Here is a 12,071-nt window from a genome sequence, read left to right on the forward strand (position 1 = left end):
ATTGAAGATCCAAATTAGATGTTATTTTTATGACGTAACGTTCTTCTACGAGTGCTACATATATGGACATGGCCGTGTGCACAAGATCGCTTTTTATCTTAAATGTTTTATTTGTGACAGATCTTTGTACAACGCGCTACAGTTCATTGACTAACATGACAACTTGACGTATGGTTCCATCTCAAAATGAACATGTTTTATAGCAAAAATTTTTGAAGACCTGAAGATGACACCAAAGTCTGTCGAAACCAGTTGTTGTAAATAAATAAATATTTATGACATCTTGCTTTAGGACGTTTTTACCTATTGAAAATGAAAATTGGTTTCCGTTTCCAACATCATCTGTTTTAAAATATATTTAGGTTGTAACTGGTCTTTGATAGTACTTCTGATTCATTTGATCTCACTTAGTGAGTATTGGTGCGTAACGCAAAAATAAATACAATGTGGCAAGATTTTATCCATTGCAACGGTTTTGAACAGTAGAATTTTTTTTTCAAGATATATAACCGTGTTGTACCTTGAAACGTCCCCTTTGAACAATTTATACACGACTGTGCTTAAACTGACACACAATATTTTGTTAGTGCAACGCAATCTGACTTTCAAAATTCCCTACAAAAGAATGGGCCTGACTAACATTAAACTATACCTTTCACAAATCACTTACCTCACAAAAATCTTCGCTGCTCAAGCTACTGCAATACAGCGAGCGCCACTACTGCCAGCTAAATAAAAGATTCAAACTATGGAAGGCACTAACTACTGATAGGGATAGTTAGCAAATGAAAGATATTAATAGAGAACAAACAATGTATTTACCTTGATATCATCATATATAAATATAGTAGTTCATGACAAATTACAAAACTCCGCCATCTCTCTCCCCACATCCACCACTGCTGGCGGCTCACCTCCAACTGCGCAACGCTACGCGCTGTTCACAGCCAGCTGCCTAACACTACAATGGCGAGTATTACAACAATGCAAAGCAGCCACAGACTGCACACAGCACAGCCAGTGATTTCATTTTCATATTGAGCGCTACGTAATGTTGCCAATAAGAAAACATAAACAGCCTACTTACATAGAGAAAATATAAACAGCCTACTTACAACCTTGGACAATGTTTTCGCATTTGGAAAAACCTTAAATTCCCTGAGCAGTTTTTTGTAGTTTCTGGAAAGGACTGCAGCACATAAAAAGTTAGTGCTAACATTTAAAAGTGGAATAAGAAAATATGTTAAACTTTTATTACAGGGTTGGCGAGAAGAGTAAATTTGAAAAATTTACTAAGGTGCAGCACTATCCGTACGTAAGTATAAATGATTTGCAATTTGCGTCTACATGTGTGAATGACTTTACTTGATCGTACTTAAATAACTTCTCCCGAATTTTTTCAATATCGATTTTAGATGAAGTGCCGCGTAAGATCTAGGTCGATGTAACGCATTATTCAATAATGGATTTCAGAATAAGAAGTTAACAATAATGCAACGATCTGTGTTATCAAAGCGATTTGGGCAGTGTTTACTTAAAACACTGTCTCAAACGAATTCCCGACTGGCGTTCGATATTTACTGCAACACCAGCGGTATTCGTAATGCCGCCGAAATTAAGTGTAACCGCTGCAGGATAGCGTCAATCAATTTGCCGATGCTGTCAGTCACTGCAATACGCTTGTATCACACCGCCAGGGAGCAGGCAAATGAGAGGGGCCGCCTTGAATCACAATGCTATTAGCTCCTTATACACTGCGGATTGGCGTGTTTTCGTTATCGTGATTACAGGCTCTGCGTGACTTTCAGCAGCATCTCAGGTGGCTACAAATAGCTGCTTGCTGACCCTGGAATTGGAGGTTATTCCGAGACTAGCGCATTAGCATTTAATCTCTCACGCGTTGAATACACCACGTATCGTTGCATTCAAGATTATGGCAGCACATAACACAAAGACAGTCCTTACATTACCGTTGAAGGAGGTGGCGGCTTAGTAGACACCTATAACATGGCACGTAGCAGAAACAGTGACAGCTTGCTTGTCGTAGTAAACTTACCCGAAAAATAAAGTGCGCGTTTATTTAAGCCATAAATGTTGCAAATCATTATTAAAGGGTATAGATTCACTAATGTAAGAGTTTCAATATGCTCATGCGTATTAAAGACGCAGTCCAATTGACAGAATGACATGTTACGGTGAAAAGATATATGACGGCTATGAATTACAATTATGGGACAGGTAGAAGATCAGCATCTCTGGTAAAATCATCTCTCTTTTTTATTACAGATCTAGATTTCAGCTGATGGTGCAGCTATCATCAGTGTGTTATATATAGTCGCGTAAAATGAAATGATTGCATGTCATTGTTGGCCGGGAGGCCCCATTCGGAGGAGTTCGGCCGCCGTATTGCAAGTCCATTTTAGTTGACGCCACTTCGGTGACTTGCGAGTCAATGGTGATGAAGAACACAGAATACCCAGTCCGCTGAAGGGAATGGAACCCGGGCCCCCTGGGTGGTAGGCGATAACGCTACCGCTACGCTACGGAGGCGGACGATAGTCGTGTAGACTCAACGTAATTATTACAACACATATTCCGTTGTAACTTAGGCACACACAAGCATTGGACTAATGCTTGTACATCCCTGAGTTCGACTGGAATATGTGTAGCTATAATTACGTTCGTATACATGGATACCTATAACACACTGACGATAACTGCAGTATATGATGTGATTCTTGAGGTGCAGTGTTAGCTGAAGTCTAGACCTGCAATAAAAAAGTGATATTATTTTACGAGAGATGCTGACCATCTATCCGCCTTGGATTACATTGCAGTCGTGAGGCATTACCATTCCCATGGAATCGAACTTGGTGAATTATAATTACGATGATTTTTTATGCAATTCAAGCTATTCTACGTTGTTGTATAGCTTGAATTGGGGTGTAAAGCTAGTTCGCGTTCGTAGTGTATCACTACACGTGCACCCTGGGTAACGCTAAATGAACTAGCACATACTGGCAGTCAGATAATCTGAGGATCTCCTGACTATAAGACACTTTAAGTAAGAGTTATGTCACCAGACAGACCAAACGGCCCTTCTCAGGTCCCTCTGACCAGAAGTCTCGGACCCGTGGTTCGAATTTGTCACATAAACATAGAAGGCATAAGCTATGCTAAGTGCCAGTTTCTATCAAAACTATTAAAGAATGACAACATTGACTTGGTTGCTATACAGGAAACACATTGTCATACAGTGCAACAACTAAATAAAAGAGGCAAAATACCAGGCTATGAACTGTTTGGAGCGACCTATCATAGGTCTTATGAAGTAGGTCAAACAAGATATTGAAAACGCTTTCCTAATTTCTACATCCACCAACGAAGACATTCATAACGTTGTCACAAAATCGGAAGCATTACCGTCTCCAATATTTATAAGCCACCTGCTACACCTTGGCCAGCCCACGTTCTTCAAACTCAGCCACATCCTGCTGCATACGTTGGAGATTTCAATAGTCATCTTGAACAGTGGAAGTATAAAGGCAATGATGCAAATGGAGAAGCACTAGCAAAATGGGCAGAAGACGAATACTTATACCATGTATTCGATGCTAAGGATCGATTTACGTTTAGATCAGCTGCCTGGAGACAGGAATACAACCCTGACCTGTGTTTTGTCTCGTCCAACAACCTCTCATGGCCTCACGTAGAGTTCTGCCCGACTTTCCGCACAGTCAACATCATCCAATCATAATAGAGGTAGGAATTCAAATTCCCCTAATTACCTCTATTCCTCGCCCATGATGGAATTTTAAAAAAGCCAATTGGACTGGGTTCTCCACAGATCTGGACAAATGTTTGGGATGGATACCACCTAGTAGCAAAAATTACCAAAGATTTGTTGGTGCCATGATAAGCACGGCCAAGAAGCACATACCAAGAGAGTACCGCAAAGAATACATCCCTGGATGGTCCCAAACCAGCGAAGAACTATACCAGAGCTTCCTTGAGTCCGGAGATCAGGAAATAGCGGATGAACTGCTTCACAGCTTGGATGCTGCCAGAAGACAAAAGTGGACGGAAACTGTAGAAAGCCTCAATTTCCAAACATCTAGCGGGCAAGCATGGTCACTGCTGAGAAAACTAAGTAGCAGCCCACTAGCACAACGACAAAAAGCAGCTGTAAGACCAAATGGCATAGCTGCACATCTGGTTAACACGTCTAGGACACCAAAGGATAAAACGCATACAATCCAAGTGAAGCGAGAACTCAAAACCTTAAAATATGAAGCCACAGGAACTGAACACTCTCGCCCTTTCTCTAGCGAAGACATACAGAAAGCTCTGAAAGATGTCAAACCAACAAAGGCACCAGCTTTCGACAACGTTCACCCTGAATTCATAATAAACTGTGGCAAGTATACAAAAGTATGACTGGCTCAATTTTTCACAAACATAATGCAAACTGGCAATATCCCATAAGAGCTCAAACGATCTGAGGTAATAGCTATTCTAAAGCCTGGGAAGCCAGCTGACAACCCAAAAAGCTACAGACCAATTGCCCTGCTGTCTGTGATTTACAAATTACTAGAGAGGCTTATATATAACAGAATTAGCCCAGAATTGTTCAGGGCGATCCCAGTTGAACAGGCAGGCTTTCGGCCAGGAAGAAGTTGTACTGAACAGGTGTTGTCACTCATTACTTACATTGAGGGGGGATTCCAGAGAAAATTGAAAACATCAGTCGCCTTTATTGACCTCTCAGCATCTTACGACACTGTGTGGAAAGAAGGCATCATGTACAAAATTCTTCGAGTGATTCCTTGCAAATCTATAGCACGCTTAATAGACAGCATGCTCAATGATAGTGTGTTCCAAGGAAGTATGGACACTGACTACAGCTCCATCAAAAAACTAAAGAATGGCTTACCACAAGGATCAGTGCTTGCACCACTGCTGTTTAGCCTCTATATTGCAGACCTGCCGGAAACACAACCAAGAAAGTTCGGTTATGCTGACGACTGGACCCTCGCTACAAGATGTAGCACAATTGAAGCATCTGAGGATATCTTAACGAAACACCTGAAGATAATGGGTGAATATTTCCTTAAGTGGACACTTCAACCAAATGCTTCCAAAACAGAGGTTACTTGCTTCCATCTCAACAACAAACTCGCTGGAAAGGAACTCAACATTCGATTTGAAAACACTGTTCTCAGGCATAATAAATTTCCGAAGTACTTGGGCATGACGCTGGACAGAACATTCTCTTTTAAAGAGCACCTAACAAAGACTGCCGAAAAATTAAAGACGAGAAACAACATTATTCAAAAGCTCTGTGGTACTACCTGGGGAGCAACGGCCTCCACTCTCCGCACCTCTGCTTTAGCAATTGCATTCTCGGCTGCCGAATACTGTGCTCCGATTTGGCTAAACAGCCCACATGTAAAAAAGGTGGATGTCCTGTTGCATAACACTCTAAGGATGATTTCTGGAGTAATTAAACCCACTCCAACGCAATGGCTCCCAGTATTAAGCCACATCCCACCGCCACACCTGCGATGTACTGAAGCCCTTATACGTGAATACAAAAACATCATGGGAAATCGAAGCCTGCCAATCCACCAAGACATTGAGGCTACAAACACTAATAGGCTTCGATCTAGGAACCCGCCAACAAGAGCAGCAAGGAACTGTGTACAAGAAGGTTTCAGTATCACAAACGCATGGTCTGAAAAATGGAACGCGTGGCAAAATCATAACATGCCTTGCATCACACAAAAGCCACCTGGTTTTGACCTACCACGCAAAACGTGGTCCACTCTAAATAGGATTAGAGCTCGTCATGGCAGATGTGCTTACTCCCTGTATAAATAAGGTAAAATACCATCCCCTGAGTGTGACTGTGGAGAAAGTCAGACCATCAGCCACATTGTTGAAGAGTGTCCCAGAAGAGCCTATAATGGGAGCCCCGACGATTTCCTGCTCGCAACTCCAGAGTCGATAGATTATATTAACATACTTGATGTTTGTTTGTAATCCGTAAACTTTGTTATATTAGTAATGTTGGTTTGCAATTATTAACATTTGTTATATTAGTGATTTGTCTGTCTGTTTCTTATGTGTCTGTATTGCCATACGATGGATAAAATACGCTGTTGTGATCTCTAAGTACTTAGAAATCAAGAGCGCGCCTGTTAGGGAGGATTAATGCCGCAATAATTATGAGAAATTTACTGAACGTTTCATTCCAGTGTAAAAAGTATATAAGAAAAAAAGAACTGCTTTGACGATATTCACTATAAGACAAAAAAAGAAAGAAAAGAAAAACGACGCACCACACACAAAGGAATTACCCGAATGGGACGGAAATCGGTTGACATGATGTATTTGTACAGATAAAAAAAAATATTACAATTTCAGAATAACTGGATGATTTATTCAAGACAAGAGCTTGACAAATTGGGCAAGTCAGTAACGCGTTGGTCCACCTCTGGCCCTTACTGAAGCAGTTATTCGGTTTGGCATTGATTGATAGAGTTGCTAGATGTTCTGTCCGGGGCGTTTCCAGACACGTCTTCGGCCCGGAACCTCGTCGCCTGCAGTAGAATTGTCCTCAGTGATGAGTCCCGATTCGAACTGAACCCTGATGACCAGTGAAGACGTGTCAGAAGGCACCTCGGACAGCTATGAGATACCAGTCTGAATGTTACCCGCCATAAAGTCTGACAACCTGGACTGATGGACTGCTGTGCCAATTCATTTCATAGCAAGATCCCTTCGGTTATCTTCCGCGGCACCCTTACAGCACAGAGGTACTTCGACGACATTCTTCCCACCGTTGTGTTGCCCTGCATGGCAAGCCATCCTGGGCTTACATTTCAGCAAGGTAACGCCCGGCCGCACACGGCGGGAGTTTCTACACCTTGTCTTCGCGCTTGCCACATCCTACATCGGCCAGCAAGGCCGCCGGATCTCTCCCACAATTAAGAAAGTCTGGGGTATTATGGGCAGGACCCTCCAACTTGCTCCGGATTTTGACGATCTAACGCGCCAGTTGGACAGAATCTGGCACGATATTTCTCAGGAGAACATCCACTGACTATCAGTCAATGCCAAGCCGAATAACTGCTCCCATAAGGGCCAGAGGTAGACCAGATTGTTACTGACTTGCTCAGTTTGTCAAGCTCTTTCTCTGAAATAAATCATACAATCATTCTGAAATTTTAATCATTTGTTTGTCTCTACATTTAAATCACATCTACCGATTTGCTTCCCATTCGAGTAAATCGTCATGATGCCTCTTTTTTTTTGTCTTAGAGTGTATTTGGAAACAAGGACACAAAAATGATTAATTTAAGTATGCTGAATCATAGTGAAGTAACCATTCTTCCTTTCCAAATTCTAGCCGCGTGGGGTAGCCTTGCGGTCTAAAGCGGCTTGTCACGGTTCGCGCGGCTCCCTCCCGTCGGAGGTTCGAGTCCTCCCTCGGGCATGATTATGTGTGTTGTCCTTAGCGTAAGTTAGTTTAAGTTAGATTAAGTAGTGTGTAAGCTTAGGGACCGATGACCTCAGCAGTTTGGTCCCAAAGTACTTACCACAAATTTCCAATTTTTTCCAAATTCTACAAAGAAAGTTACAACTCTAAGATGGCTAATGGACGATACCCCAATCCACGGTCACGTCATAACTCTAATATACACGTCATTCCTTCCGTATTACGTACCATAATCAGAAAAGGAATGCTGGGCCTGGAGGTCTAGGAAAAAAGAGCGTGCGTCGAAATCGGGAGGTCATGGGATCGAATTTCGGTCGCACCTCGAGTTTTCTATTCTTTGCTTTATCCTAGCCTTCACCTCTCGGCGACGTGAGGAGTCTCCAGAAACCACACTTGGTTCGGATTCCACGTTGAAATGTAGATTTCGTTTCCCTTGCTGGGTAACATAGGTAGGTTAGGGACTCGCCGGATTGGTAACCAATAGAGACAATAGCAACAGCTCTGATAGATACGAAAATAATATTATTACTATTATTATTATTATTATTATTACTATTCTCAGGGAAGAAGAACCAAAGAGGCATTTACCTAAGCAGATGACAAAGTACAGGGTGTCCATAATCAAAGTTCCAGTTTCCAAACGCTGTTTAAACAGAACAATTCCTCGGAATGAAGTCAGATTTGAACAGCATATTATTGACGCAGAGGCAAACGTAATGGGACAAAAAAATTAACTAAAATTTTACCAAATGATGGCGCTGTGAACATCTACACTTAAATGTCGTCAGTTACAAATGACAGATGGATCGCAGTCACGACGGCTATGGTGTGAGTTGCGCATTACACCATCCGCATTTTTCAGTATGCTTGACTGTAGAAGTTCGGCGTCAGCGGTTATGGCACTAGTACACTACTGGCCATTAAATTTGCTACACCACGAAGATGACGTGCTACAGACGTGAAATTTAATCGACAGGAAGAAGATGCTGTGATATGCAAATGATTAGCTTTTCAGAGCATTCACACAAGGTTGGCGCCGGTGGCAACACCTACAAGGAGCTGACATGAGGAAAGTTTCCAATCGTTTTCTCATACACAAACAGCAGTTGACCGGCGTTGCCTGGTGAATCGTTGTTGTGATGCCTCGTGTAAGGAGGAGAAATGCGTACCATCACGTTTCCGACTTTGATAAAGGTCGGATTGTAGCCTATCACGATTGCGGTTTATCGTATCGCGACATTGCTGCTCGCGTTGGTCGAGATCCAATGACGGTTAGCAGAATATGGAATCAGTGAGTTCAGGAGGGTAATACGGAACGCCGTGCTGGATCTCAACGGCCTCGTATCAGTAGCAGTCGAGATGACAGACATCTTATACGCATGGCTGTAACGGATCGTGCAGCCACGTCTCGATCCCTGAGTCAACAGATGGGGACGTTTGCAAGACAACAACCATCTGCACAAACAGTTCAACGACGTTTGCAGCAGCATGGACTATCAGTTCTGAGACCATGGCTGCGGTTACCCTTGACGCTGCATCACAGACAGGAGCGCCTGCGATGGTGCACTCAACGACGAACCTGGGTGCACGAATGGCAAAACGTCATTTTTTCGAATGAATCCAGGTTCTGTTTACAGCATCATGATGGTCGCATCCGTGTTTGGCGACATTTGAAGCGTGTATTCGTCATCGTCATACTGGCGTATCACCCGGCGTGAAGGTATGGGATGCCATTGGTTACACGTCCCAGTCACCTCTTGTTTACATTGACGGCACTTTGAACAGTGGACGTTACTTTTCATACGTGTTACGATCCGTGGCTCTATCCTTCATTCGATCCCTGCGAAACCCTACATTTCAGCAGGATGATGCACGACCGCATGTTGCAGGTCCTGTACGGGCCTTTTTGGATTCAGAAAATGTTTGACTGCTGCTCTGGCAAGTACATTCTCCAGATGTCCCACCAATTGGACCGTCTGGTCAATGGTGGCTGAGCAACTGGGTCGTCACAATACGCCAGTCACTACTCTTAAGGAACTGTGGTATCGTGTTGAAGCTGCATGGGCAGTTGTACCTGTACACGCTATCCTAGCTCAGTTTGACTTAATGCCCAGGCGTATCAAGGCCATTATTACGGCCAGAGGTGGTTGTTCTGGGTACTGATTTCTCAGGATCTACGCACCCAAATTGCGTGAAAATGTAATCACATGTCAGTTCTAGTATAATATATTTGTCCAATGAATACCCATTTCTTCTTGGTGTAGCAGTTTTAATGGGCAGTAGTGTAGTTAGGTGAGACCATCCACTACGGCAAGGGCGTACCACATCGAATGGGAGAAATCGGATTTTAATTGGCCTGAGACCAAATATCGCATAAAAGGAACGTGACATCGGTTTCTAATTGACGTGAGACTGGCAAGAGACATGTTGAATATGGTGTCTACCGTTTTCTGCGACAACTTGAAATCGAGGTACAGAACGTTCCACAATAGATCGGAATATCTCGGAGTCACGTTCAGAATGCGTTGCGCAATGCGTGCCTTGAATTCAGTTACATTCGAAGTTGGAACAGGAACACATATTTCAGATTACTCCACAGCCAGAAGTTACACCTTAAGATCAGGTGAACAGGACGGTCAAGCTGCAGAGAAAAGATGGTTGATAATTGTAGCGTTTCCGAAACGCCTCTGCAGCAGTCATTTCACTGACTGTAGAATGTGTGGAGGAACGCCACCTTGGTTAAGAATCATCATCCTCCCCCACATTCAAGCTGTCAAAGAGTGAATGACGTTGGTGCCCAAAAAACTCTCATAGCGTTTATCAATGTAACAGGACTCAACTCCTCCAAAACAATGAGGCCCTACAATAAACCATGCCGTTCACCGCATCACACGGTCACCTTTCCAGAATGAAGTGGTACAGGTTGATGTGCGCGCGGGTTCTCCGTTGCCTACATTCTGAAATTCTGGCTATTGTAGTGTCCTTGTCTGTACACAGAATGTTCCAAGGCTAGTCAACCTCCACTTCCATCTGAGCAAGAAGTTCAAGAGCGAACGTTTGCCTTGCTGGTAGGTCAGCAGGAAGCATCTCCTGAACATGAATGATTTTGTATGGATAGCAATGCAAGAGGTTTCGTAGGATTTTATGCGCCTTGCTCGCAGGCACGTCCAACGTCCGAGCAATTCCCCGCACGCTACATGTTTGCACGCCACCGCTCGATATCACCTGTAAGGCTGTGGTCACATCTTCAAAAGTCGTCGATGAACTGCTTTCCTCCTTCTGCTACATTGTACTTCAAGAGAACATGTCTTTTCGAATTTTGTAATCATTTTCTCTAGACCCTTATTAGACATCGGACAAATGTCTTCTTCATACCCTCGAGGAACTTCTGCAGGCCTGTTGTTACCAACAGCACGAGATCCTTCATGGAGACGGTCATGCTGGGCGTCTCGGACGTAAACTGAGAAACAGCACTGCACCGCGCGTCTGTTTGGTTTGATTTTGTTTTGCTTTAGGGTGCAAAAACAACTAGCGTCATACGCGCCCAATATAAAACTGTAGAACACGACGACAGAAAGAAGTTAAAAAACGACTATACGTCAGTCCCAATCGACATAATAGAAGACCGATAAAAACAAGCACGTGGAAAAAGGGCTAAAAACAGACACCATTCAGAAACGGAGGCCCAAAACTAAAAATTAAGTGGCCTTCGCCATATTGCTTTGGCGGATAAAAAGTAAGACGTGCGCGTCTATTGATGTATATATTCTGATGCTTACAGTGACATCCATCGGTCAAATTTTCGTTAAATATTTTTGTTCCATGACGTTTCTCCCTGCGTCAAATTTCAAATTTGACGTCATTCTGAGCTGTGGTTCTCTTTCCACAACGATTTGAAATTGGAATTTCAGTTATGACATCCTGCAAACAACAAAATGGTTCAAATGGCTCTGAGCACTATGGGACTTAACATCTGAGGTCATCAGTCCTCTAGAACTTAGAACTACTTAAACCTAACTAACCTAAGGACATCACACACATCCATGCTCGAGGCAGGATTCGAACCTGCGACGTAGCGGCCGCGCGGTTCCAGACTGTAGCGCCTAGAACCGCTCGGCCACTTCGGCCGGCAAGCCAACACATTCCCATGAAGAATATTGGGGCCATAACGTATCGCTAGTTTACTTTTGCGCTTAGAGTGTTAAGTTTATTTTACATAACTCTTACCTTTGGAATGTTACTTCATCAACAGCATCACACCGTGACTCCGCCAATCACTGCAGAGAGGTTTAACCTTTAACCCCGGATACTGGTGCAAGTTCAGCAGATCCCAGCTAAATCCAGTCCTTTCCCAGGCTAAATGAGGATGGTGGGACTTTCTCCCATCATGCTACAGATTGGTTTTGTACAGACCGAACCCCACTACGTTAGCGCTCTCGGCTAATCAGATGATTACTGAGCTCGTCCTTACCAGAAGTGGGAAACAGTCACCTCTATCATCATACAGATTTTGCAATGACGGAAGTGGAAGCAAAATAACATAAACAGCGTATGCTGTAGCTAACACTCC

The sequence above is a fragment of the Schistocerca serialis genome, chromosome 1 (assembly GCF_023864345.2).
Source record: "Schistocerca serialis cubense isolate TAMUIC-IGC-003099 chromosome 1, iqSchSeri2.2, whole genome shotgun sequence".
Classification (NCBI taxonomy): Eukaryota; Metazoa; Arthropoda; class Insecta; order Orthoptera; family Acrididae; genus Schistocerca; species Schistocerca serialis.